This window comes from Pongo abelii, chromosome 5 (genome assembly GCF_028885655.2).
Source record: "Pongo abelii isolate AG06213 chromosome 5, NHGRI_mPonAbe1-v2.0_pri, whole genome shotgun sequence".
In the NCBI taxonomy this organism is placed as follows: domain Eukaryota; kingdom Metazoa; phylum Chordata; class Mammalia; order Primates; family Hominidae; genus Pongo; species Pongo abelii.
This window is the reverse complement of record NC_071990.2, coordinates 165,161,369-165,185,988: the sequence shown is the minus strand read 5'-3', so window position 1 is coordinate 165,185,988 and position 24,620 is coordinate 165,161,369. Positions and strand designations below refer to the sequence as shown.

Sequence of the window (24,620 nt, the reverse complement as noted above, 5' to 3'; positions counted from 1 at the left end):
GTTCCTTCTTTGTCTGAGACCACCAGCAGTCAACTGGCTAAAATGCCCAGTGTGGGGCAATGGGATGAAACAACTTCTTCAGATCTTTGACAGCAGAGAGAATCTATGCCAATGTCAAATCACTTCTTCCTTCATTATGCCAGCATTTTACAAAGATTTTCTCTCATTTAAACTAGATTCAGATTCTGTTCTGCCCTTGTATTCAAATTCTTCCTCCCAAGTATGATGCTGTTATAAGTTATAGACTCAATCTAACACCAATACTGCACTTATCCTTATAAAAGAAGTGCCTTATGAGTTCTGGAATCAATTGGATTTAATTATTTACTGTTGTATATAAAACTCACTTATTGAAATAAAGTCTCCATTGCTCCCTCTTTTATTCCATTATACCATGCATATAAATATTTATTCAGCTAATAAATTTTATTTAAGATATAATACAATACATTCTTAAATAATAGGAATATGACACTTTGACCATAAATTCAATTGTAGAGTAAAATTAATTGTGATGCTAGTCCACACCATCATAAACATTTTCTTTTTCAGTTAACCAAGAAAATATAATTTCAGTTTTACTAAAAGGGTTTGGCAATACTCCCTTCCACAGCAGGGCAATACTCCCTTCCACAGCTCTTCCTTAAAGCACATCCTGTGTTTAGTTGATTAATGAAAAGCCCCAGGAATTTTAGCTGCATATAAAATGGATATATCTTCTGACAGGAATAAATAACACATGAAAATATAAACAAAGCATCTTCTCATTGATGTCAAACAGGACAATGGGAGCTGGTAACTATAATCTTTTCCTGATGACTTGGCTTAAAATACTGAGCAAAACATGTAGTAATAACCTATTAAGTTCAATAGTGTGAGCCATTTTCTGGTAGAACTTCTATAGAGAAAGAGTTTTCAAGAGAAAATAGGTTATAAAGTGATTAATTTGTGACCTTATACTAATGTAATTTATGGTGCTTCAATTTCTTTTCATATAACCTGTCTTATGAGAACAGAAATGTGGCTTTAGAGACAGTAACTGGGGTGACAAAGAGACAACTCCAATTTACTTTATCTTAAAAAGGACATTATTATATTTTGAATAATGTTACCATTGGCCTTACATTCATTTTCAACAAAAGTTGAGCATTTTTGTTTTCCTTAAGCAAAAGAAAACATGAACTAGAGCTAGATTTTCTCCCTATTTAATAACATCTAGTCAAATTAGCTACATTGGTAGAAAATATGTATATAAAAAATACTTGCTAAGATAAAAATCCATTTACAGAAGACTGTATCAAGAAAATAAAATTACTGCAAATTAGGATGTATGTATGCAATCCCAATATAGTTTATGAAATAATCGTGTGACCAAAAGTTATACTGCAAGACTAAAGAAATGGAGGGTGAATCCACCCCCCGCCAAAAAAACCCCACCCACCAACTAACCAATCAAATCACTGATATATATTTAGGTTGATAAAATTCATCATGCTAAGTAATTAAAGGAAATAGCGACACATTATGTATCTCAAAAGCCTATATCAAACCATCAATGATATGGTTTGGCTCTGTGTCCCCAGTCAAATCTCATGTTGAATTGTAATCCCCAATGTTGGGAGAGGGGCCTGGTGGAAGGTGATTGGATCATGGGGGAGGACCTTTCCCCTTGCTGTTCTCATGATAGTAAGTTCTCATGAGATCTGGTTGTTGTAAAAGTGTGTAGCACTTCCCCCTTTGCTCTCTCCCTCCTGCTCAAGCCATGTAAGATGAGCTGGCTTCCCCTTCACCTTCTGCCATGATTGTAAGTTTCCTGAGGCCTCCCCAGCCATGCCTCCTGTACAGCCTGCAGAGCTATAAGTCAATTAAACCTTTTTTCTTTATAAATTACCCAGTCTCAGGTAGTTCTTTATAGCAGTGTGAAAACAGACTAATACAATCAACCATTCAATGCCCCACTAAAAAGAACTGGCAAACTCTTGGTACAGTGGCACAGTCTCCACCTCTTCTTGCCATCTTTTCAGTCCCATAGCAGACATTTTTAATTGATTATGTCTCTTTATTCACCTGAGGGTAGGAAAAGACCCAGAATCTTGTGTAACACAGTCATATTTCCCATCAGAGTTCTAAAATGAGATGAAGTTCACCTGCACTTGTGTGAGACTAAATCTTCAACCAGTCAGTAGACAAATATTTATGGAGTGCTCAAAGGACAGCTATGCTTAGGAATACATAGAAGAGATTCAACTCAGTTTCTGAGATTAATTTCCAAAAGAGGAAAGAAGCTAGCAAAGCATAAATATACATAAGTCACAATTACCAATAAATGAAACAGTATTCAGAAGAAGGCCAGCTCAAGGTGGCACTAGGAGGAATGGAGAAGGGCAAGGTTGTTTAGGAAACCTACTTGGAGATCAAACTACATTTTGGTTTGAAGAAAAACAGATGTGCTTTGGCAAATGGGAGGAGAATAGTTCTATTTAACATGATTTACCCTGAGGTTTGTACAGCACCGTGTGTGGCATATCCCACCATCTTTCAAAGTATCTTGTAGCCATTGTTGCCCTAACATAGGCAGAAACACAAACAGATTTTTCCAGATAAACAAATGTTTGGAGATCAGTCATATAACAAGTAACCTTTGGAAGAGCAGAAAGTTTGCCAGTTTTCCCAAAGCCTCTCTTTAAAAAAACAAAAACAAACAAAAAAACAACAACTTTTTTCCTTTCTTTTTATTTTAGTGTTTAGTTGTTACCAAACCAAAACCTCTCTCTTATAAGCAATATTTGACAATAATAAAATATCAAACCACACTATAAATTGACTCACCAAGGGCAGAATTGAAAAAGAAAACTGTACATGTTAAAGATTCCTTTGGAGGAGTGTAAGGAAATTGTGAAGAATTAAAAACAAATCCCTATAATATAGATGATAAAACCTTGTGAAATTGAAAAAACTTTCCAGAGAGAAATATATAAGAGGAAGTGGACAATATTTCTGATAATTTCTCTTAGGTGCTGGCAAGCTGTTGAATTTTAGTCACATTTCCTTGCTAGTCTATAGACATTAACACAGGGGATGAATGGCATGATCTGGCAAGAGGAAAACCCCCTCTCCAAGGAGAAGGACCTTGAGGAATTTGGAAGCAGATATTTCATATTCCACAAGTAAAAGAACACCATGCTCTCAAGTCATACATTTTCTAGTCACCAACACCACCTCCTCTCAGTCAAGTGATATTTTAGTGGCAAGCTTCATGGAAGGCAGTTACGTACAATGGGGAAATTGAGAAATTATTTTAATGGAGCCTGTGTCTCCAGAAGATTATATGATGTTTTATCAATGGAGAAGAAATATATCTGTATATGCTTCAGGATTATCATTAGACTGTCACATGCAAAAGGGGAAATATGACAGGTTGGGGGAGATTAGAGCAGCAGGAAATGTGGTGCGTCTGAACTGCTCCAGTCATGCCCACAACTCCCATTCGGCCGGCTTACGATGGAAGAGGTGAGCCCCTTCTCATTTCAGGCAAATTCTTCCGCTATGTCTTCCCACCTCCTCAGGGGCCTTGTACAATAGATTATAGCCTTTCTTTTTTGTACCTTCAGTTTCATGGAGCTCATATCTTTCTTCATTTAAACATAGTCGTGTCTTTTCGTCTTAAAACTAGCAAGTCTCTGTCTAACCCAAAACGCCACCAACATTTGGCTCCACTTTCCTTCTTCAAAATCAACTTTTTAAAAATAGTTGCCTGTACTTGCTGTCTTCCTCAACTCTCATTTATTTTTTTACCCATTATAATCTGGCTTCTGTTTTACCTCTATATGAAAACTGCTTTACCCAAGACAGCATTGTCGCTCAGTTCAATGGACATTTTTCAGCCTTTATTTTACTTTGCCTCCAAGAGAAATTTTTGACTCTCTTTGTTTAAACACATTCTTTTTTTGGTGCCCATAGAAGTAAATTCTCATGGTTTTTGACCTACATCTGTGGCTACATCTGCTTGGTCTCCTTTGGGAGTCGTCTGTCCCTTAAATGTAGGTGTCTTAGTCTGTTGGGGCTGCTATAAAGGCATGCCGAGGCTGGATAATTTTTAAGGAAAAGAGGTTTATCTTGGCTCATGGCTCTACAGGCTATATAAGAAACATGGCACCAGCATCTGCTTCTGGTGAGGGCTTCAGGAAGCTTCCATTTATTGTGGAAGATGAAGGGGAGCTGGTGTGTGCAGAGATCACATGGCCAGAGAGGAAGCAAGAGAGAGAGGAGGAGCTGCCAGGTTCTTTTCAACAACCAGTTTCTGCAGCAACTAAGAGTGAGAACTCATCCACTCCCATGAGAAGTCACTCCCCTGAGAATGGCACCAAGCCATTCCTGAGGGATCTGCCCCCATGAGCCACACACCTCTCACCAGGCCTCCCTTCAAACATTGCAGATCACATTTCAACATGAGACTTGGCAGCGCCAAACAAGCTCTATCCAAACCATACCCAAACCATAGCAGAGGGTGAGACTCAGAACTGCACCCTAGATCATCTTCTGTCCCCGCTCTGTGTCACTTTCTATGGACCATCTCCATCATTAATGACAAGAGTGCTCTTCCATTAATGATGATAGTTATCCCCTAAGACCTGAACACTCTTAAATGGCTGAATAAAATCTATTATTTCCCACCAGGCATTTGTTATTGAGTCCCAGGACAAAATGTCTTATTATTTAGGGAATATTTCTATTTGAATGTCTCTCATTTGGTGAAATCTTAACAATGAAGGACAGTGCAACTTACAATTTCCCTCCCCCCCTACAAACTTGCTCTTCATTCCATTTCCCCTTTCAGAATTTTGTTTTCAGAACAGAAATCCAGGAGTTATCTTTTACCCATCCTTCTTCCTCACTCACAATTCTCTGTTATTAAGACCTGTCCTTTATATGTCTTCAATATTTTTCAAATATTTCCATTTTCTCCATCTCCTCTGCCCCTAACACACAGAAGTCACTGCCATTTCTCACATGGACAGCTGTATCCAGCCCCCTCCATGGCCTCTTGGACTGTCTTTATCCCTTCCCATCTTGATGTTAAAATGTTTCCTCTTATTTTCTTGAACTCATAATATGTTTTCTCACACAATGAAATGCATGGCACTTATTTCTTTGGGCTAGCATGCAAAAGTCATTTAGCCACACAGGGTAATTTAGAAAATGGCATCTCTCAAGTTCAAGGCTGGTGTCATTTCTCTCTCTCTCTCTCCAAATTACCATCTAGGTCAACTGTAAAATGCCGCTTGCAGCCTCCAGCCTCCTGCATTCTACTCCACTCCTCTGTTTTTTACTGGCAGGTGAACTTTTTGTTCATCAATCAGTTCAGCCATCTCTTCATCCATCCATTCACACACCTTCATCTTTGTCCCTAAATAATTTAAATCTCCTAACAGAGATGTAAAAAACATGAAAGTAGGTGAGAAAAATACAAAGGATAGTGAGCAGGTTATTCCCATTGTGAATTGAAGATGGGTTGCAGCAAAGAATACTTCTTGGGGGACAAATTCCTGCTGAGCGTGTTCTGTAACATCACAATACAAGAGAAAACAGAAAATGTGTTTGAAGTTGTTGAGACCATCTCCTCCCGGGAGATGCCCTTTGCTACACTGGCAGGGCCACTCCAGCTGCAGTCCCAGAGGGATGCAGCCCTGGTGTGAGGGGCAGTATTTCAGCTGGAGGAGCAGAGTTGGGAGAGGGCTGAGGGCTGGTTTCAGGGGTGGAGGCTCCTGGAGGAGAGGTGGAGGGGCTGGCTGTGCAGGGCCAGGGCCTCCTGCTGGGAGCGTGGGCTGGGGGGGTAGGTGAGGTGTGCTCTTTACCTTGCTGTGCTCTGAGGCCATGCCTGGACTGTTCTTCCTGCTGTGGCACCTCAGGGAATCAATCACTTTTGTCTCTTCCTATTGCCTGCTGTTCCTGAACAGGGCTCCTCTTCTCGCTGGTCCACAGGAAACTGTTGACCTTCCCCAGTGTGCCTTAGGGAAGCGGAACACCCTCAAAGTATAAGTGTGTTTTGCCATGAACAAGCCCAGGACCACAGAGCCACCTTCCTCTGCCCCTTCCCATCTCTGCTCCTTATTTCCACACCTTCCCACCTTTCCCTTCCCTTACTGCACTGCCTTCTTCCTTCTCCTCTTCCTTTGTTCCTCCTTTCCTCTTTTTTTTTTCCTTTTTCCTTCCCTTCTTACTAAACAAAGTAAGAAGTGGATAAAGTGTGGGCTTTGGTCTGACATGCAGGCTGGAGCTAAGAGCTACTCTATCAGGAGGACTTGCAGGTTGGGGCTCGGGCACGTTGAAGCAGCGGAGGAGCCTCTGGAGTAGCCAGGCCCCAGAGGGACACGGCACCTGGTGCAGGTGAGCTCTTCTCTATTATAAAAGTGTGACGCTAATCTTCAGCTCTCCTGGGTTCTCTTCATCATAAATATGCTTGGAATGAACATCACTGCGTTGGCCTGTCCTGAGGCACTCACCTCAGCCACTCCCTTCTAGGCTGGACCTTTGTGTTCTGCAGAGGGCCGCCTTGGGTGGTAGAGGCTGGCCTGAGAGTCCCAGCAAGTCAGTGCCCACTTCAAGTCATCTTCAGAAGTAGCTTATTTTATTTGTTCTAAATCATTATCTGTCTATTTCAACATATACTGCAGATGAAATGTCTGCCAATGCAGCGTTACATAAATACCAACGTAGTGCCAGCTCCAGCTGAGAGTGAAGCCGGGACTTGTTTACATGCAGTAACCACGTGCTCAGCATTCTTGGGTGAGGCTGTTTATCATGGCCAATCTACAACCAATGGTCTAAAGAGGCTCTTGCACCTGTACGGTCCCACCTCAGAGAGGCAAATGGATCTCTGCTTGTTGAGAGTGATTCTGAAACTATGCAAGCTCGTGGATAAGGGGCTCTGACTGGCAGATGGAGTTTGTTAAGGGTAAAAGGAGTCACCTGGTGGGTGCTGGTCCTGGGGAAGGGATGCAGTCAGCCAGGATTGCTTCCCTTTTCAAGCCACCCTATGTGAAGTCACCTTTTGCTGAGGCATCCTGGCTCAGCAGATCTGGGCTCATAGTTGTCAAGACCTGCAAAATTGCTGGCCCCTCTGTATGGAATTATCTGCATCCGTGCAGGGTGTGACAACCCAGCATGTCAGTGTGGTCAGAGCAGCCCGGGGCTCTCCTGCATGCAGTGCCGGTGCAGACTTCCAGCAAGCCCATCTGGGGACTGTCCACTGCTTTATAAAGGGTATGGGCAGGGAACTCTGGCCAGGATCGAGCAGGATGTGATTAACATGACATAGACTACTGTTTTCTTGTTCTAACAGCATGTTCAGTGGCATGGCAGTGAGTGGGTCACAGGACACAAGAAGAGATAGTGGATGAAGTTAAGAGAAATAGAAAAGCCGTAGGAAGCAATTTTGGAGGACGCCAGTGCTGCTGGCAGGAGAAAGCCCAGCCAGCAAGCCACGGCTCCCCCGTGGGCCTGCCCGCCTTGCCAGCCTCCCAAAGGTGGTGCCGCTCCCAGCCGCAGTCCCATCCTATCTTGAGAGCCCCTGTTTGGGGTCTCCACTTTCTCTGCTGGCCCAGAGGAGCCGTTGCCTTTGCAGGGATCTTCTTAGTTGTGCCTGAAGATTGCGGCACCCTTGACCTCTCTCCTCTGCCATCTCAATACCATATTCATTTCTGCCCTGCAGGCTTCTTTCACGAGGCTGTAATTACTGGCAGGGACACCTTACCTACCTCCTCCTCTCTCTCCAAATACTGTCCTTCGAGGCCTAGTTGAAGGCCTCTCTCCTCCAGGAAGTCTTTTCTGAATGTCTGAGGCTCTGATAACCTTCTGGGTTTTTCCCTCCCTAACTCTGCACCTACAGCAGTTCGGCATTATACACCATCCCGCGTTCTTTACTTGTTTATTCAACCACATTTTAGGGATTTTGAAGGTGAATTACTGTTGCTGTTTTCATCAGCAATAAACAGACATGTAGACACATAGTTGGACACATTTGGACACGTCAAATAAGTCTTAAAGGCTGTGGAATGAGTCTAGTTATATATGTTTTTCCATTCTAGATGGCATGAAATTTAATGTCTATTCAAAAGTCGAAACTATAAAACTCCACTAAGTATAAGCTTTCCAAATAACTAGTTTATTTTCTCCCTGGAACTTAAAATAGGAGGAGGAAAGGGAAGTCTAATTCTGAGAAAGTAGAATCTCTTTCGGATGTTTTGTCCATTAAAATAGTGAATATTTTATTACACTAAAAAATGCTATGTGTGTAGACTTATAGTAAGTACTCCATATACATTTTAGGCTGATAAATTGGAATAGCTGGTATTCTAAGGGGCATAATTTCCTAACATAAGGACACAGTTACCTGTGCTACAGTGAAGAGATTAAAAATTGGTTATTGAATGCTTTATTTTAAAGGAGTGCTGTGTAGTAAAGAAGATTCATATTAAGCTCTTTAAAAACTGTAATGCATGGTACAAATATTACATATATAGACATACGTTCTCTTTGCAAAGAGCTTTCACAAAGGACAATGTACTATGAAGATGGCTACTTGGAGGTAAATAGGACTTTGAGGAGTTTCTGATGCCACTGTAGAGAATGTCAACAATGGCAGTATTAAATTTGCTGTTTTTTATTATTTATTTCAATGCCCAGAAGCAAACTGTGGGATAATTTCACCATCAGGTTAGAATTGAATTAGGTTCTAAATTATAGGAGCTCAGTGGGACTCTGTGGACCTGAAATTGACCTCTGCTGTCGCCTGGAGACAGTTCTGGGCATCTTGCTGACACAGCCACTAAAGGAACTGTGGAGCCTGTTGGTCCTCATGAGAGGAAGTCAGCGCTTTCCTCATCCATCTTTTCTTCCTTCTTAAGAAAAATTCTTCTGTCCCAGATTTCTTCCCAGAGGAGGGTTCTCCTAGAACTATTCAAGGGTCTCTTCCAACAGCATTTGACAGGTGTGGAATTACTACTTAAAAAAGTCACGAGACTACCGAACTGAAGGGGAACGATGGTGCTTGACTACGAATGCCACATTTGTGCTCAGGTGCAGGTTATTCAAGCTGTGGCTGAACGTCTTTGGAACTATTACTGGGGCAAAGCCTGCAGACAGCTCCTTGCTAAACCATAAAATGATGATTCTGGCAAGCAAAGATCAGATGCAATCTGAGTGCTCTGAGAAGCAGAAGAATCAGTGCTTTGAAAGGGATCACAAATACTGGATTTTTGGCTGTGGTGGTGGTGGTTTTGTCTTTTTTAGAGGCAGGGGTCTCTGTCACCCAGGCTGGAGTGCTGTGGCACGATTATTGCTCACTGCAGCCTCTAACTCCTGGGCTCAAAGTGATCCTCCTGCCTCAGCCCCCTGAGTACCATAAGTGCACACCACCTCTCCCCTGGTTAATTTTCTGTAGAGACGGTAGTCTCACTATGTTGACTAGGCTGGTCTTGAACTCCTGGACTCAGGTGATCCTCCTGCCTCAGCATCCCAGAGCATTGGGATTATGCATGTGAGCCACTATGGCTGGCCTGCAAATACTTTTAAATTGAGATATGAAATTTAGCCCTTTCTGGTTAAGTAAAATGTTTACTATTTTTAGAAACAAAACATCAGAAGGAGATTCTACTTTCTCAGAATTAGACTTCCCTTCCATCCTATTTTCAGTTCCAGGGAGAAAGTAAACTAGTCATTTGGAAAGATTATTTTCAGGAGTTTTATAGTTTTGGACTTTTGAATTAGACACTAAATTTCAAGCTGTCTGGAATGGAAAAACATATATAACTAGACTCATTCTGTGACCTTTAAGACTTATGTGATGTGTCCAAATGTTGGTCACTGTGCTAGAGAATCACTCCAGTCTGCATTTATTCCAATTTATAAAGGTTTCTTTTTATTTTCAGCTGAAATTTTTACTTTGGGAAATGTTATAAAAATAATCATGTTCGTTCACCATGGTTCCTTTACTTCTGCAGTATTGCCTAAAGTTTTAAAAAATTGACTGTACTTTTTCCATAAAAAGGAATTCTTTGGTATAAAGTTGGTTTACTAATCATACCCTAATGGCAGTGCATCAGTGCGCTGTCTTAATCTATTTGTCATAAACTGACTGCCAGCATAATTTTGAATGAATTAATGAATTAATCCAGCACATGTTGAGCCTCCGCTGTGTGCCAGGTACTCTTCTAGGTTTACTTATTCAATTTTTTTTTTTTTTGTCTGCTTAAAGATTTCCAAAGCTTATCTGCCTCCACTGATGTCCATTTCAATCATTTTCAGGCATAGATTAAGAACCCCCTCTGGGCTCAGGGACTCTGACTACATCTTCTGATACCAGAAGTACTTCAACTTGCTCTCATTTGAAGAATCCATTGCCTGGAGAGCTGGTCAAATTCCTGGAGGGTCATGGATTTTTGTCACACTGATTAGTGGTAGATTGACAAAAAATAATTTTCTTGTTTTCTAATATATATATATATCATAAACAGGAAACAAATATGTGTCTTCTCTGTATATTTAAAAACAATAACCTTCTGGTTACATTTCCAGACTCTGAACTCATGCTTGTTTTGATGTTCTTTGTGGTTTTTCACCAACATTGCCTCTCTGTATGATCTTTAATCACAAGTTAATTTTTAAAAGCTTCATTAGTGTGCTGTTTTTCTAAGCTGAAATTAGTTTTTCCAACTTGGACATATCAGCTTAGCTGCATTTGCCTTATTTTCTTATTATCGTAATCTATGGCTGGTGGTGTCAATTTGATGAGAGGTTGTGCTAATAACACCCAAGTCGTGGGTTTCATTCTCGCCACAGGGAGGGCAATTCGTCTCGATGGAACAGGCAGACCCATCTTGTCCAGTCTTGCAAACGTGTATGAGGGTCTGGGTGTGAGGGTGAATGTTTGGTGGACCTGGGTGTTAAAACTTTGTAGTCCCCATCAGTATAAAGCTGTTTCTGCTCCTGCTGACCTGGCTCAGTGCAAGTCCTGCAATGATGGGTAGGCTGCTGGCCCTGCTCCTTCATGAAGGACAGCACACCCATGGGAATGGCTTACAGTCCTCTTGTTATCTTTCCGTTACATATATTGGTGCATCTTCAACTTCTAACTCATTAGAACAGCAGTGCTAGAGTTTGAATATTTGATAGCCCTCAAATGTTTTGTTGAAATGGAATCCCCAGTGTTGGAGGCGAGGCCTGGTGGGAGGTGTGCTTTGGTCATGGGGTGGATGCCTCATGGCTTGGTGCCATCCCTGCCCTAGTGAGTGAGTACTGGTGAGGTCTGGTTGTTAAGTACATGGCACCTTACCCCCCACCTCCCTCTTGTTCCTGCTTTCATCTTGTGATGTGCGTGCTCCTACTTCGCCCTCTATCGTGAGTAGAAGCTTCCTGAGGCCTCCTGAGAAACAGATGGCAGCACAATGCTTCCTGTACAGCCTGCAGAACTGTGAGTCAATTAAATCTCTTAAAAATTATCCAGCCTCAGGTATTTCCTTATAGCAATGCAAGAATGGCCTAATACAAGCAGGAAGTCATGTTTTTACATGCCACAAAAATTCCCATGGAATCTTATGTGGTTTACCATTTTTTTTAACATACCGTCATCATTTATAAGGTTTGAGGGAGGCATATCTCACACATGAGTGTGAAATCCTACTCATCACGCTTATGAACTACAAAGGATCAGTTTACCATGATTTTTAATCCCATTGGCTCTTTTAATTAAAATAGACCTCGATGATGCAAACACTTTCAAACATTTTGGAGTTTATCCTTTACTACATCATGGGTCACTGTGGAGGCTGCTGATGAGTACTGCCCCAACCCTCCTACAGAACAGATTCTCCCCAGGCACTGGGATGTGAGCCACTGATGGCTGGGTCTCACCCTGGGAATTGCCTTCCGCCTCAGACAGGAGCTGCTTCGCTCAAGGTTACCCCTTCCTCCAGCAGCCTGAATGGGCTGGCTAATGTACAGGCACAAAACCCCAGCCCCTTGGCCTCAAGTGGAGATTGCCTGGGACCTCCTCCAGGCAGTCTAACCTCTCCTGCCCAGCCCTGTTTCTTCCTCTTTCTTCCTGCCTCCAGCATTATTAAGGCCTAACTGACAAATAAAAACTACATACATTTCCAGTGAGCAATGTGATGTTTCCACAGACGCATGCTATACCCTGTGGGATGATTAAATCAAGCTTATTAGCATATCCATCACCTCACATGCTTCTCATGTTTTTGTCGTGAGAACATTTAAGACCTACTCCCTTAGCACTTTTCAAATATACATTATTATTAACCAGCTTCACCATACTGCAGTGGATCTCCAGAACTCATTCATCCTGTCTCATCAAAACTTTGTGCCTTTTGACCAACATCTCCCAATCCACTTTCCTTCCCCAGGCTCCTGCTAAACACCGTTCTACTCTCTGATTCTATGAATTTGACTTTAGATTCCACATATGAGTGAGATCACGCAGTTTTTGTCTTTATGTGACTGGTATATTTCACTTAGCATAATGTCCTCCAGGTTCATTTATGTTGTCAAAAATGAGAGGATTTCCTTCTTTTTATTTTGGTTTTTTTTTTTTTTTTTTTTTGGTAGCAACATGGTCTTGCTATGTTGCCCAGGCTGGTCTGAAACTCCTGCACTCAAGTGATCTTCCTGCCTCAGCCTCTCAAAGTACTAGGATTACAGGCATGAGCCACTGTGCCCAGCCAATTTCTTTCTTTTTAAAGGCTGAATAGTATTCCATTGTGTATATGTACCACATTTTCTTTATCCATTCATCGATTGATGGACACTTAGGTTGATTCCATGTCTTGGCTTCTGTGAATAATGCTGCAATGAAAATGAAAGTGCAGATATCTCTTCAACATACTGATTTAATTTCCTTTGCATCTATATACCCAGAAGTGGGATTGCTGGATTATACAGTATCTCTATTTTTAAAGTTTTGAGGAACCTCCATACTGTTTTCCATAATGGCTGTACTAATTTACACTCCCACTAACAGAGTGTAAGGGTTCTCTTTTTCCACATCCTTACAAACACTTGCTGTATTAGTTCATTCTCACACTGCTATAAAGATACTACCTGAGACTAGGTAATGTATAAAGTACTCACAGTCCTGCATGGCTGGAGAGGCCTCAGGAAACTTACAGTCATGGCAGAAGTGGAAGAGATACACCTTACATGGCAGCAGGTGAGAGAGAGTGAGTGAGGAGCTAAGGGGGAAGAGCCCCTTATAAAGCCATCAGATCTTGTGAGAACTCACTCACTATCATGAGAACTGCATGAGGGTAACCACCCCTGTGATCCAATCACCTCCCACTAGGTCTCTCCCTAGACATGTGGGGATTATGGAGATTAAAATTCAGGATGAGATTTGGGTGGGGACACAGCCAAACCATATCACTTGCTATCTTTTGTCATTTTGATAATAGCCATTCTAATAGGTGTGAAGAGATATCTCATCATGGTTTTAATTTGCATCTCCTTGATGATTACTGATGCTGACCATTTTTTCATGTACCTGTTTGCCATCTGTATGTCTTCTTTTGAGAAATGTCTACTCAGATCCTTTGCCCATTTTTAAATTGGGTTATTTGTTTTCTTGCTATCAAATTGTTTGAGTTCCTTATATATTTTGTATAATTAACTCATAGGATTTTTGGTTTGCAAATATTTTCTTCCATTCCGTAGGTTATCTCTTCACTCTATTGATTATTTCCTTTGCTGTACAGAAGTTTTTAGTTTGATATAATCCCATTTATCTAGTTTTGCTTTTGTTGCCTATGCCTTTTGGGTTATATCAAAAACAACAACAACAACAACAAAACTACCAAGACCAATGTCATGTAGTTTTCTCCTATGTTTTCTTCTAGTAGTTTTACAGTTCCAACTCTTATATTTAAATCTTTAATCCATTTTGAGTTGACTTTTGTATGTTGTGAGATAAGGCCCAGTTTCATTTTTCTGCATGTGGATATCCAGTTTTCTCAATACCATTTATTGAAGAGACTGTCCATTCCCTGTGTTATGTTCTTGGCAGCTTTGTTGCAGATCAGCTGACTATAAATGTGTGGATTTATTTTTGGCCTCTCTTTTCTGTTCTATTTGGTCTACATGTCTGTTTTTATGCCAGTACCATGCTGTTTTGGTTATTATATCTTTGTAGTGTATTTTGAAATCAGGCAGTGTGGTGCCTCCAGCTTTGGTCTTTTTTTGAGATGGAGTCTCACCCTGTTGCCCAGGCTAGAGTGCAGTGGCATGATCTTGGCTCACCACAAGCTCCATATCCCAGGTTCAAGTTATTCTCCTGCCTTAGCCTCCTGAGTAGCTGGGATTACAGGTGCCTGTCACTGTGCCTGGCTAATTTTTGTATTTTTAGTAGAGATGGGATTTTGCCATGTTGGCCAGGCTGGTCCTGAACTCCTGACCTCAGGTGATCCGCCCACCTTGGCCTCCTAAAGTGCTAGGATTACGGGCGTGAGCCACCATGCCTGGTCCCAGCTTTGTTCTTTTTGTTCAACATTGCTTTGGCTATTCAGGGTGTTTCTGGTTCCATATATGTTTTAGGATAGTTTTCCTATTTCTGTGAAAAATGCCATTGGAATTTTGATAAGGATAGCATTCTCAGTCTCTTATAGGTGTTATTTCTGTGCAAGAATCTCCAACTCAGAGCCTATTTCTAGGGAACCTAACTAACAGAATCACTCTGTTTCTATTTTATTTTTTATCCACTGTTTAGAAAAGCAATTCAATTAGCAAGGCACGTCTTCATAATGCATACCTTTCTGCCTGTTTGTGGACCAGCTCCCTCTCCCTAAGCATGTTTCTCCTGGTCCTCAGCCAGTGGAAAGCCCACCACATGCTAAAGCCAGCAAAAAGCAGTCTCCCTCAAGCCTTTTCTGACCACTTTCTGTTTCCTGTTCCCTCTTCCAAAATTAAGTCCTCCTGTAACCCTTGATTTAGGCTCCTTCTTTTATAGCATTTACTTTTTCCTGTGCATTACAGTTGAGTCGTCTAACTCTCTCACCAGAATGCAAGCTTCTACCACTTCCATCCTTCTTCTGCTTTCCCATTGTGTGTGGAGCTCAAGTGGGCACTCATAAAATGTTTTCTCAATGGGACACACACATTTTTATTCTCAGTATTTTAGTTTATCCTTAATATTCTTTTATTTTTTTATTTTTCATTTTTGAGATGGAGTTTCGCTCTTGTTGCCCAGGCTGGAGTGCAACGGCGCAATCTCGGCTTACTGCAACCTCTGCCTCCCATGTTCAAGTGATTCTCCTGCCTCAGCCTCCCAAGTAGCTGGGATTACAGGTGCCTGCCACCATGCTCGGCTAATTTTTGTATTTTAGTAGAGACAGGGTTTCACCACGTTGGCCAAGCTGGTCTCCAACTCCTGACCTCAGGTGATTCACCCGCCTTGGCCCCCCAAATTACTGGTATTACAGGCACGAGCCTCCGTGCCCGGTCAATGTTCTTTTATTTTACTTCTTTTTCCCTAGGTATGTTATACACATATCATACCTACTACATTTTTTAGCAGAAGTTAATTGGTAATTATTTAAGGCAAGATCAATCTGTACACTAAGTTAAATAATCACAATATTACAGTCTCATTTACTTTGCCTTTTTGAGCTCCATAATCATTAACTTTCTCTATGGCATTGTGATATTACTACAACTCTACATGATTTTTCAAAAGTAACATTTGAAATGTTGTAGTCAATTCTCTTAATTACTTGGGATGGAGGCAGTTTGGACCCAGTAATTTATATATGTGAATACTTATAACTGTTTCTTTATTTATCTGATGTCAATATCGGGTTCTGCAGAATCTACATTATTTCTTAGTGGTTCAAATCTCTTAATTTTTCTTTCTTGGGCAGATTGAGAAAATGCTTCAGCTCTTTTAGGATGGCCATTAATTCCACCCCATCCTTGTTATTTGTGAACGTGTTTAAAAGTGTTTTCCGTGCAATGCTTTTGTTCACATATATATTTTTTTAAGTGAGACAAAGTCTCACTCTGTCGCCCAGGCTGCAGTGCAGTGGCACGATCTCAGCTCACCGCAACCTCTGCCTTCCGGATTCAAGCAATTCTCCTGCCTCAGGCTCCCAAGTAGCTGGGACTACAGGCACCTGCCACCACACCCGGCTAATTTTTGTATTTTTAGTACAGATGGGGTTTCACCATGTTGGCCAGGCTGGTTTCGAACGCCTGACCTTGGGTGATCCACCCACTTCGGCCTCACACATCCTTCTTTGGATGCACGCTCCCATCTCACGCACCCTCACAGCGTCGTCAGGAACACGGTTGGTTGCGATGGACCATGGGGGACCTTCATTTCCACAAGCTGTCCCTGAAAATTCCAACCTGCTTCTTGTAAATATAGTTACATGCTCAAATATTTTTTTATAGTGGGTTAATTTTCTTGACTTTTCAATTACCACCGTAATCTATAATAAAAGTTTAAAAAATACTTTACAGTTTTTTGTCATTTGGTCGGCTCACCTGAACAACTTGATTTATTTAGGAAAAATGTTCCATCAGCTTCTGAATTCAGTGTCTCCTGCACTGCATCTGAATATTGCCAGGTGATCAGGGTGTAGCCTGTCTGTATTCTCATAGCTTCTAGCAGATTTTATAGATCCCAGAGCTGTGGATTAGAAAATATTCTTCTAGTCCTTAACAGTCTGGCTGTGCAAGGTCCCATGACCCAGTATTCTCAGCTCTTCTCTCCAATACACACCTGTGCCTGGTGGGGAAGACCTTTAATAGGCAAAGCCCTTGCTGTCAACAGTGAGTGAATGACATTGAGCTTTGGGTCCTCAGCAAGCCCACTGAACTGGAGTGCCTTGGTCAGTTCAGTACAGTTCAGCACACTTGCAGGGACACAACACATCTTTGGCATTCTTTGGAATATTATTCATTTATTTATGTTTTCTTGCTTGTTTATTTAAAGTTGTGGTTATTTTCAAATAGTTCCCTTGTCTGCAAATACCCTCCTTTCTGATAATCAGGCGGAAGCCTAGGATTCCAGCTTCAACGTAAGATTTGCTTTGCAACCATGAAAGTACCTCCCTGAGACTCAGTGGTTCAGCTGCACACAGTGAAATTAATCAAAGAGTAATGTCTATTTCACAGAGTCACAGTGAGGTGTAGGCAAGGCACAAAGGCACGTGTACAAAGTTTGCAGGGAGCTTGGCTCCTTCTTCTCATTGCCTTTGCCCGCACGGAAGAGAAGTGGCGTCAACCTTCCCGCAACACCCAGATTCAGACTCTAAGGACCCAGTGGCTTCCTGAAGATTCCTATCTCTGGACTCTGTTTCATTTGGGAATACAGGAACAAATAACTAGGAGAACTGCGATGCTGAGCCAGATGTAGGGAAATAGAGTATTTATTTTATCATGTACCATTTACTTCCAAGATAATGAAATGCTTTCTAGATGACTGAGACAGACCACTACAGTATTTTCTTATGTATTTTCTCTTCAAAATGCTTGATTTCCATTAGGATTTTTTTAAAAGTAATCTGCAGACACTAAAGCTTGTTTTACTCCTGAACTATATGATTTATTCTCACTGTGTCTTGCCTCTCATGTGAAATTGCTGGAACAAGACAGAAAAGTGATGCAGAGCCCAAGTTGCATAACATCTGTAAGCTTAGGTCTTCCTTTCTCAAATGACAGGGACAATAATGAATCTTACCTCATAGGGATGTTGTAAGGATTTAACAAAGAAATCCAGGTAAGCCCTTAGGATGGTTCCTGGTACTTGGTAAACATGCAATACAGTTTAGCCATTATTAATGATGATTAGACATTCCATATACTTTTGGTAACATTTACGTGCAATCATGAGTATTTAACTTCTCCACATACTCTCTTAAAAAAACGTAATTAAAGGAAAGATATGCAAATATTTATCTCCAAATCACACACATCTGGAAGTTTCAAAAAGTGGTCTTTAAGTACTGGGCTGCAATTTTCTTACCTAATTTAATATATCATATAGTATGGAAACTCTATGGCACTCTGTGAGTTTTCCCAAGCGCTGTCTTTTCTGTGTGATCTTCTCCGCCTTAGAGCCTGGCTCTCACTCCTGCCTCATACCCTTGTTCTCAGGTCTACTATGGAAAGAGAGAGGGCGTGTGCAAATCTACATCTCAGCCCCACTTGCCCCCACTTAGCAGTCAGTCCTTCTGTCCCTTGTCTCAGAATGCCCTGCCGAGAGGCCTGAGTACTGGGACCACACCCCTGGATAAATGAGACAATGTATGGAAAAACTCACAGACGAGGTTTTGTGAGCATGAGCGTAATCACTAAAAAGACGGAGCACACCCTTTCCTTCCTGTACTCCCCCACCCCCGCCCTCTGTCCTGACTCTATCTGTCGCAGAAGACACAGAAGTCACTCTGCATGTATTGGGAGCTCCTTTTATATGCAGCTCTGTTCTGGATTCTGGGCAGGAGGTGGTGAAAAGACAGCATCCTTGCTTGGACTGGGGCTCACATGCTAGGGAGAAAGAGAGCTAATGCGTTGATATTAAATAGTAGATGATGACTTGGTTTCAAATAGCAGTGTGTTTTGTGATGCAAAATAAAGCAAGGTAAGATATGGGAGGAGGGCGTGCAGCCTTTCCATAGGGCAGCCAGGGAAGGCCTCTTTGGGGAGGCATGTTTGGACAGAGACCTCAACAACGGTGAGCACCCCATGGAGACCGGGGCCAGGATGCTCCGGGCCGAGCGAGCAGAAACTGTAAAGGCTGCAAATAGGAAATGTCCTTGGTGTTTCTGAGGCTTAGGGAAAGGCTGGTAGGAGGGAGGGAGGCAGCACGAGGAGGCAGGTGGGAAAGGCAGGCTGAGCTGAAGGAGGAGGCAGGTGGGAAATTCAGGCTGAGCTGCAGGCCGCAGTGGGGAGGAGGATTTTACTCTCAGCTCAATGAGAAACCATTGGGAGGTATTTAAGCAAGAGAATGGCATGATGGGATTAATGTATTGAAAAGATAACTCTTTTGCATAGAAAGCAGATTTTCAGGCTTTAAGAATAGACGCAAGGAGAACTAGAAGACAAATGCAGAAATTCAACCCAGAGACAGTGAAGGCTTGGGGAGACACATTCTGGATACTGTGAGACATGCTCAGCTTTAAGGTGGGTTATGAGGGCAGAGCCGATGAGCTTTGCTGCTGGATGGGCTGTGTCTTATAAGGATCAGAGAAGAATAAAGATTGACTATTAGGGCTTTGGTCTATATAACTGGTGGTATTGGCTGAGATGGAAATGGCCAAGAAAGAGTGGACTTTGGAGGAAAATGAAGAGCTGTGTCAGAGGTTAATTCTAAATCACCTATTTAGACATTCAAATAAGAATAGTGAGGTGGCGGTTGGACATACAAATTAGAGGGGTGGTTAGTGCTGGGCATATCAACCTGTGACTCTGTCATCTGTGTATAAAATGGCTTAAAACCATGCACTAGAATAGGGTTGCTGGACAGAACAGGCACTGTGGACCTTCCATGCGGAGTAAGCGCAGTGGGGGCTGTCCTGTGTGTTGGAGGATGTTTGGCCGCATCCAAGGCCTCCAGACACGAATGCCTGTGGCATCTCCCCACCTTGTGACAAAAGTGTCTTCAGACATTGTCAAGTGACCCCTGCAGGGCAAAGCTGTCCCCTATTGCGAGCCACTGGACTATATACATGTTGAGAGAGTGCAGCTGGAGAAGAGAGTGGCCTGAGCCCTGCCCCTGCGGGAGAGGGAGGAGGAGGAGCCACCCCAGGAGATGGGGCAGCGACCTGTGAGCTGGGAGGAGCTGGAGGAGCAGGTAGACAAGGCTGTTATCAGAGCAGATGGTTGGGATGAATGTTGCTGGGAGTTTGAGTAAGAGGAGGACAAAGAACAGAACCTTGGGTTTGGCAACACTGAGGCTGCCGGGGGCCCTGACATGAGGCCTTTCAATGGATAGAAGGAGACAGAAGATAACTGGAGTGGGTTGCAGAGGGGACAGGGTCAGTGTTGAGGACATGGACATGGAAAGCACTAACAGCCCTTGGAAGGAGTTCTGTGAAGAGAGAAGCAGAGAAGAGGCGATACCCATAAGGGGATGTGGTGGCAAAAAGGAATTTATTTCTAGCATGAAAATTGCAGTAGAAAGTGGAATAATTATAGAAATTAACTTCTTGGGTAGATAAGAGAGGATGGAATTCAGTACAGCCAGAATTCAGTATCTATCTGTGTTAGATAACTGCACAGAGATTGCTGTATCCATCATACGAGGAGGGAAAGTGAGATATGAGGACAGAGAGAGGTAAGTTGATAAAAGTTTTCAGTGGGAAGATGTGCTAGTCTTCATGTGATAGTTTCTGTTTTCTTTTGGAAAAGACGAAGCTAATTTATTCGCAAAGAATGAAGAATAAAACACCCCTAAGTGTGCAAATATGAATTCCCTAGGGCAGGGGCCCCAGCCTTTTTGGCATCAGGAACCAGTTTCATGGAAAACAATTTTTCCACGGACCAGTGTAGGGGAAGATTTCATGGTTCAAGTGCATTACATTGATTGTGCATTTTATTTCTATAATCATTACATTGTAATATATAATGAAATAATTATACACCTCACCATAATGTAAAATCAGTGGGGGCCCTAAGCTTGTCTTCCTGCAACTAGACGGTCCCATCTGTCATGGGGTGATGGGAGACAGTGGCAGATCATCAGGCATTAGATTCTCATAAGGTGCACACAACCTGGATCCCTGAGATGCACAGTTCACAACACAGTTCGCACTCCTGTGAGAATCTACTGCTGCTGCTGATCTGACAGGAGGTGGAGCTCATGCAGTAAAGTGAGCAATGAGAGGAACCCTAAATACAGATGAAATGAAGCTTTGCTCACCTGCCCACTGCTCACCTCCTGCTGTGCAGCTGGTTCCTAACAGAGCACGGACCAGTGCCAGTCCATCACCCAGGGGCTGGAGACCCCTACCCCGGGAACCCCTACCCTAGGGGTATGTAGAAAGATTGTTGCGTATTTGAGTATCATGATCAAAGGTTGCAAGTGAGCAGATGCCCCTCCTCTCCTCCTGAGCAGACTGCATGGACATGGGCTTTGTATCTGTGACTGGGCCTCCCCTGGAACCCCGGCCTTCCTGTCTGGGGACTGGTGTATGCCTAGACCTGCCTATCCCCTGCTCTGTTGGGGCTGGGCCCCTGTTGGGGGTGAGTTTCCTGAGTCTCAGCTTTCCTTTGGTGCTTGCCAGGAGCTTGTTTTAGCCTTTGGGCATCATACCTACAACAATTGGGCTGCACCCCTAGCTTCTGCAGGGAGCGGTACACTCCCAGGCCTTATTTAGTCAGGCTAAGCCTCTATCGCCAAGCCTGGTTCTGCCCATCCCAGAGTCTTTCACACTTGCGCCCAGACCCCAGTCCTATTAGGACTCAACGGAAGTTTTGAATGAAAATTGGGAAGATTCACTTGCAAAGGCGTGCTGGTGGAATGCTTGTGGGTATTTCAAAGTTCCTCATGGAGAATGTAATTCTGTAGATACAGCAAGTATAAATGATCATTGCTTTTATATGGATTATTGGAGGATTTAATTAGACAATGCAAGTTGAAAGCAAGCACATTGAATATTGTAAAGTTGCAGTGCTAGTTAATAACAGCAGAACCTTAAATAATAGGTGGTTTTGTTCTTGGAAGAGGGTTTCCTAAATATAAATAATTAAAATAAATTGGACAGCAAATTGGGGGAAAATATAGCAATGTTGCCAAATACGACAGCATTTCACACTATGATAAAGTTGTATCTCTGCGTTGTGTGTGCGTGTGCATATGTATGCACACGCATGTGTGTACGGGGGCTGGGTGCACTGAAGGGTAGATGGATGGTGTTTATTGAGGGCTGAGTGAAGTAGTCAGACTCAACTTGATTTTTCTAAGCCATGAAGCTCTCATTTGCATTTTAGATATTTTATTTATCAGCTATCCTTGCTTTACATTAATTATAGTTTTCAAGCATTTGTAAATATTTCCCTAAAAATCCTGCCTTCAGTTTGTGTTCCTCTTCATTTTTCTTCCCCTTTTCTCTTGAGAGCAGCCTGTGAATCGATGGTTTCATTACTGTCTCCTGAGCATCCTCCACCAGGTTTTTGTCTAAGTTCCTCCACTTTGGTTTCCTTAGTGATGTGCAAGCCCCTCGGTTTCCAGCCCTTGCCCTTGGTGCTGACTCCACTGGGGACAGACACTGCTTTATGGCCCTCCTTTCACGTCTCCACATCACCCTGGTGTCCCAGATCCCTCAAAGTGCATGGCAAGGCAGCTGTCCCCAGATGCTCTTTACAACGGCCAGCTCTCTATTAGACAACACAGGAAAAACTTTCTTTCTCATGTGAAACTCCTCCGGAGAGAGAAAAGAGGGAAAAGTCTACATTTCCTGTGTTCAATTGAAAAATGATCTCTAAAATTACTTAAGACTCATGGATCCTTCTCTTCCCAGCCGAGCTTCTGATAAGCACACCCTCCGCTTACTGCTGCGGTTCCTGACCTTCAGTGCGCTTTACAGCCACCCAAAAGCAGGCTTTGTCTCAAACACTTCCTGGAAATCGCTTTTGCTGAGGCCACTGTTGATCTCCTAAACAATAAATCCAATGGGTATGCTTCAGTATCTATCTATTTGTCCTTTCTGAAGCATTGGGAAATTTTGATCTTTTATTCTTGACTTTTCTGTCTCTCCTGTCATTCTCAAGCCTTTTCCTCTTCCTACCCCGTTAAATGTTGGCATTTCCAGGGTTCCACCAGGGGCCATTGCTCATCATTGCTTTATGTTGTCCTTGGGTGATCTCATTAACCACCACGGTCATGCATGTGGCTATTGCTCATAAATAGCTCTGAGACGTATATTCTATTTGTTTATTGGCTGTTTCTACCTCGATGTCCCATAAGCATCTTAAATGCAACAGAACTGAAAATAAAATCATCATATTTCTCTAAAACATCCTCTTTCTAAATTTGGCATTAGATTAATGATATCAGGATGAAACTAGTCAAGGAGAATGGAATCTACTAAATTGACTCCAGAAGAGACAGAAAACAGAACAATATAACAATGCATGCTATTAAAGCTATTGCTAAATTAACATAAAAATATGCCATGCCAAGATGGCGTTAGAAGCAAATTAATTCCACTTTCCATGGAATGATATTTCTCTATTTAAGCTTATTTAAACTATTATAGAAAGAATCCTCCAAAATTCTTTTAAATAATGACAGCATACCACTGACACTGAAAGTTGATAGAATAGTTCTAAAATAGATGATTATCTTGAATATTACAAAAATCTTTACATAATTACCAAAGAAATTTAGCAGTACATTGCACAAAAAAAATGCCGTGACTGAGTGGCATTTATTTCCTGAATACATGGGTAGATAAAAAAAAATTACAAATGGGTCAAATTAATATATAGTAGTAATATGTTAGAGGAGGTAAATTATATAACTTACATAGAAGGTAGGAGAAGAGGCATGTTAACAAATGTCAACATTCATTTCTGATGTTAAAAATCAGTGGTAAGGCAAGAATTGACAGATTTTTTTTTTTGCTTAATGATAAAATGCTAAAACATACCTACTAAAGTGTGGAACAAGACGAGGATATTAACCATTGCTACAACTACTTAAAACTGCCGTTGAAATGGCAGCCAATGGTGTTAAATGAGAAGTAACTAGAAAGTTTGAATACTGGAAAGAAGAATTACAACAACCTGAAAACATAAAGAGAATTACCCAAAAGATTACAAAATATACCTACATAGCTGCACTATATATAAATAATTATCAGTGAGAAAATATAGTAAAAGACATTGAAATAAGTATACCATTTACAACAGCAAACAAATAAAACAAAATAAAAATTTAAAAAAGATTAAATATATACAAATGGATTTAAAAGATGATGTATAAATTTATATAAAGAAAACTTTAAAACTCTACTGAGAGACTTAAAAGAAGGCTTAATGATGTCATACTTTAAAAGTATAACAATTGTACCCAAAGTGTTCTGTAAATTGAATGTGACCTTTTCTGGAAAACCAGAAAATCTAGATTTCTTATGAGAAGGAAAAATAAACATGTGAGAATATCTTGGAAAACTGTGGAAAGAATGGGTAGAAACTCCCCAGTAAGATAATAAAACTCTGCTGTCCAATATGGTAGCCACTAGCCACATGTGGCTATTTGAAATTTAAGTTTAAATTAATTAGAAATTTATAAAATAAAAAATTCAGGTCCTTAGTCGCACTAGCCACTTCTCCAGGCTCAATGTGATGGTGGCTACTATACTGGACACAGTAAACAGAGAATACTTTCATCATTGTAGAAGGTTCTATTGGACAATACTCTACCAAAGCATGTTATTAATGAAAAGAGTTTGGTTGGCCCTGGAGAAGAAATAGTTAAGAACAGAAACGAGTCCAAAATTAGGTCAAAATAAAGTAGAATTTAGATTGTGATATAGGTTGTGTTTCAAAGGCGGGAAAAAGAGAGGCTACTTTTTATATGGTGTTGGGGCAATTGACTAATCATTTTAAAAAAT

At 41.7% G+C, this 24,620-nt stretch overlaps 1 protein-coding gene and 1 pseudogene across 3 annotated transcripts in view; both read right to left on the bottom strand.

Moving 5' to 3' along the window:
- Positions 1-24,620, bottom strand: part of PACRG (parkin coregulated) — a 592,936-nt gene that overhangs the window by 81,449 nt on the left and 486,867 nt on the right. The gene's annotated exons all lie outside the window — the stretch shown is intronic.
- Positions 11,612-11,707, bottom strand: LOC112134091 (small nucleolar RNA U13; annotated as a pseudogene).